Source organism: Apostichopus japonicus, chromosome 22 (genome assembly GCF_037975245.1).
Source record: "Apostichopus japonicus isolate 1M-3 chromosome 22, ASM3797524v1, whole genome shotgun sequence".
NCBI classification, from domain to species: Eukaryota; Metazoa; Echinodermata; class Holothuroidea; order Aspidochirotida; family Stichopodidae; genus Apostichopus; species Apostichopus japonicus.
The window spans coordinates 17,185,862-17,190,898 of NC_092582.1; the positions used below are offsets into that span (position 1 = coordinate 17,185,862).

The 5,037-nt window shown below is 37.3% G+C and overlaps 1 long non-coding RNA gene across 1 annotated transcript; it reads left to right on the forward strand.

Annotated features, from left to right (window-relative positions):
- The first annotated feature begins 1,702 nt into the window (after positions 1–1,702).
- Positions 1,703–4,751, forward strand: LOC139964001 (uncharacterized). Its single transcript, XR_011791811.1, has 3 exons — positions 1,703–1,761; positions 2,498–2,619; positions 3,417–4,751. It is a non-coding gene; the product is annotated as an uncharacterized lncRNA (long non-coding RNA).
- The last annotated feature ends 286 nt before the right edge of the window (positions 4,752–5,037 follow it).

Below are 5,037 nucleotides of genomic sequence, written 5' to 3' on the forward strand. Positions count from 1 at the left end.
ATCGTTTGACCAAAATTATCGATGGGAGGATTTGGCAAAATGACGTACCCATCTGATGAATGCCGCGGCTGTGAGCAATCTATAGCTGTATAACGGAGAGAGAGCAAAAATATATATGTTCACATTTGTTTAATTTGAACAAGAATTTGAACAAGGACTATCGTTATTTATGATTTCAAACTGTAGAAATCTATTAAATGTATTAAAGGAATAACGAAGGCAGGGATCAAAAACAATTTATATTATTCAGTAACCTCAAAACTATCTTATGTTCGATTTTTAAGTTAACCTCTTCCTATTGGACTGAATACGCTCGCTTTCAACATTGGCTCCTACTAGTAAGGCCTTATCACAATGCACAGTAAGCCGCCATTGTTTATGTAATACGCTTGAAATTTCATATTGATGACGTAAGAGAGGAACAACTCTCTTAACAAAGTCATCTTCCTTGTGGTAGACCCCCCCCCTCCCTGGAAAATATTCAGCTGTTGTTGCTAGGACTAGAACTTAAAAGGCCTTGCAATTCCTATAAGCCCAACGCAGCTTTAAATGTTAATGAGGCACCTGAAAGTCAAAGTAACAAAAAAAATCAAGAGTTCTCTTTTCTTAAAACTTTCGTTCATAAAAATTTCTAGGTGACGCTAAGCAAGCACACTGACGCTATACCTCGGCTACGCTAAAGTAACAATGTAGCCTTATATACAGCACGCCTTGCCAGACTTAGGATTATTTCATAACCAATTCAAATGTAATGTTCACGGATGTCGCTCATCTCACTGTGGTATCTCTTAGTACCGCTTTATTTGGCAAACGGTTTCAAATTCTGTATTGATTGTTAAACAGCCTTCCTTTAACCTACTCGGTTCAAGCAGTAGCCTTTCTGCTTATATAAATAATCTTCTCATCTGGTTTACACAGGACACTAATATAGATTATTATAGCATTCCCCACATTGCATGGGTCCAGGTGTGACATATTAACTGATAAATTTAATATTAAGAAACCTTTCCTTTTCATGAAGTAAAATTTATGGTTTATTGGATGAAAATAAGTTGCCTTTAAATAGTCTTGTCCGCAGTACGGAAAGGTTACATTGATTGATTGAGTTTTTCGGTGAGGAATATGTCGTATACACTGTAGAGGTCTCATTGTAAATTCCACAGGGAATATCCTTCACTATTACCAATACAGAGTTTCTATGTGTGTAATATCATAGTACAAGTTGGTCTTACGTTGATGGACACAAATAAAACCGCATTTCTGTTCACAACTACATCTTTCCTCTGGTGTACAATCACTGTCCGAGACGCATGAGTGATTACAGCCGTAATGCAAGGCGTAGAATCCGTCACGCACTGTTAAAACACTGGGTAAAAAAATTGTTGGGCAATACCCTTTCAACTGTGTTGGTCAAATAGTGCCCAATTTATATATAAAAATGATCGAATCGCAGATTAGTTTGTTTACCCATCGAGTTGGTAAACTCCGTGCTCATATTTGTCCACATGTTGGTCTTTTCTGTCATCGTAATCGTATGTTGGGCGAAATTTCGGTTCTTTATACCATACGCTGGGCAAGCATTCGGCTTTCCCTTGGCGACGTTTACCAACGTTGGGCAACTTTGAATGCAAAGTGTGTTGAGCGCGCGTGCACGACGAAGGGTTACATATTCCGTCGAGTTGACAGCCTCAAAAGTTGAAATGGAAGATCTACTCAAGAGCTGGGGGTTGTTTGTTCCCGAAATAATTCAGTCTATGAAAGGTAATCATTTCAGTAAAGGGATTGAAGTAATCGGAATAAACTGGGACGATTCTTTCACACAATTTTCATCAACATTTTGTACTCCTATGCTAGGCATAGTAGTAATACTAACGTTAGCGTATAGAGCCTATACAGTAGTGTAGCCTATCACCTTGACAAAAGGATACCTGTATACCGACGTACGTACTATAGGCCTAGCTTAGATTACTTAAGCGAGTCCTACTCCTACTAGGCTAGTTAAGGTTAAGTGTGGGGTTCGAACTTTCAATAACCTTTCTATCCTAATAATAAGCCTATGGTGATCCGTGGTTGAAATCTTGGGCTTATGTTTACAATGTGTATCGTTTTTATTATGCTACAGTGGCAAGCTACAGTAGCTTCAGCATATTATTACTGTAATTTCTTAGTGTTTATTGTAGATAACATAGAAACTGTAGGTCAAAGGACAATAAATTAAGTCAGCAGAGGTCAAACATGACCTTTAACCATATTACCTCAGGAACAACCAGGTTGATGATGTTAAGTATGTTCTCTATATTTCCCATATTGAATACAGGATCACTATCTTTCTTTGAATGGGAGGGGGGTCTCCCAGCTACTTACCTACCCTATTGTTTCTAACCTGATGACTATTGAATTTGGTATTTACTTCCCGATAGACTATTATATTACAACAACCATTGATTTTGAGGATTTTATGCTTTGCTAAATTTGGCATTTTGGTTTTCACTTGCAGAGGAGAAGGACAACCTGTCATTGCTCATGTTACCACTTAATTTTGGGACCAGGAGCAAGGCCAAAACTGGAGGACGATCAGCGGCAACAGACCATGCTTCATCATTTATTGAATTAAAAAGGGTATGTCTAAATGCATTATTCATATCAGCTGCTGACTTTGCTTGTAATCAGCTAGGGTTTGAATCTCGTAATCCAAGAATCAGTGGTTCAAATCCCGGCTACATTGTGTCCTTAGGCAAGGCACTCTATCTTGATGGCCTCACTCTACTCAGGTAAAAATGTGAACTTGTGAGGAACCTGAGCAAAACCCTGTGTGGATTACAAAGACTGCAGCAACTTACTCTCCAGGATTGTTGGAGAATTGTGACTGGCTCCACTGATCTGTATAACCCTTTAAGCTGTATTTTCATCATTATTTTTATTGTTGTTGTTCTTTTTTTTTTGTTCTTGTTCTTGTTCTTCTTGTCGTTGTCGTTGGTGGTAGTAGTAGTATTAGTATCAGTAGTATCAGTAGTATTAGGTGTAGTATTACTATTGTTGGGCATTGGATTGTGCAAAATCCCTGAGTTCAAAACTAGCATGTACCCATTGTGATCTACATTTATATTTCGAATGGGAAGGAGGTGCCAACTAATGCCCTACGACAATCTTCTTGTTCACTTGGATGATCTTAAGTCAGGTTAGTCTCTCCAAACAAATTCTACGTATGAATCAGTGGTGTGCTGGTATCATCCTACTGGTTAGACATATCAAAAGGGAGCGTTTCCATTTTTTAATTTACACTACAAGTTCAATAACGTATTTGTGATATGCATAAAGTAAATGGTTTTGGCTGTAATATAGAACACACCAGAAATAAATAAATTTGAACATGGAATGCTAAAAGCTACTTTTCATTGCTTCTATTGGTTTCACAGGAGCACACCCATTTGCCTTCATACTTACAGGGAATAAGCAGTGAATGAAGATCTCAGCCTTTCATCCTTGGGTTTTACTCAGACTTCAAGCTGACACCATCACAAGTGTTTGTTATCTTGGAGAGGCACGCAGTGAGCGTGCAGACACTCTCTGAAGGAGTCGACATCTGCTATAAAGCACACTACATATTCAACTTGCAGTACCAGCACCACTGCCGAAATGTTTGGGATTTCATTGAAAGTTGCATATATAAGCAATCAGGAATGAAGAATCTTTCCTCCTCCATCCGGTCTTTCAGAGCTTTCATGAAGAATGCTGCCAGTCCTTAAACAGTTTATCACCTGGCTCGGAGCCTTTTTTCCTCGAGGTATCATAATGGGATACATATCCAAAGCCTAATACGCTGTTTCAAACTTCGACACAAATTACAAGGTGTCTAGAAATTCATTTTTGAAGCATGCATTTATCATGGAATTGGGTAAAAAAAAGTGCATGATACGAGTATATGTAGGTTTCATTTGTGTAATGAACGTGCTGAAATGGGCAGTTGCAGTGATTTTACGGCTAATTAAGGAACTATTTAGCTACTGTAGCACTTAAGTTAAGATATTTCGCAGAACTAGTCCATAGGACTTTTTATGTACAACTGAACATCTAGATTTGAACTTACTTTGTAATTGTATTCACTTAAATCAAAATGACAACATTATTAAGGGCACCCATGAAAGGCAGAGCTTCATGCACAATGTGACTGCAAATGTTTTTTGAAACTTACTCTTGATTTGCACCACCAATTAATATTCTTCCAGCAACTACTGTGTGATGAGCTAGTGTACAATGAACTGACATATTTGTGCTCTTTCTATCCACTATTTTTACATTTTTACATATGTAGAATAGACCCTTCCCCCTCCCCATCTCAATGTAATGAACTTGCAAACATTTCCTTAGCCTGTGTTACCTTGTATATTTGGAAACTGAAAGGAAACTGAACAGTGTGCCTTACGTGACTAATTTGCATTAGAATATCAGTATAAAATGCATATCAATTAAATTTTACCTTGAAGTTATTCCTCAATGTGTCCTTTTTTCAGATATAATAGGCACCTTAGCAGATTTCTCTCAATGCTTCACAGGATTTATTGATTTCCTCCAAAAAGTTTAATTTCTTCATTTCTCTGCGTGACTTACGTGACAATTGTTGAGGGCGATATAATTCGCAATGGGAAAGCATTAATGTTTCGCAGTGGTGACAGGATTTATTTTGGGTTTTCAAAGTTCAGTAACTATAGGCTTCTAGCTTAACTACAGACTTGTATTGAACATCATATTGAAAACAAGTGTAAAATTTCGCTCTGATTTGTGTCTTACGTCACATGGAATGGCCCTAAAGAATGTTATCAGTTTTAAATCATATGAACATTGTAGAGCTTGCTTCACAGCACAGAAACACAGAAATTAGCATAGCAATATATCAAAATTATCATGAAGAACATTTTCAAAGACATTTTTTTGCCAGCCCTCATATCTCCTTTAATACCATTATTCATTTGAACAAAAGTTTAAAAGTGTTCCATTCATGTTCATCTAAAAAAGAGACTTTTTCCTATTCAACAATTT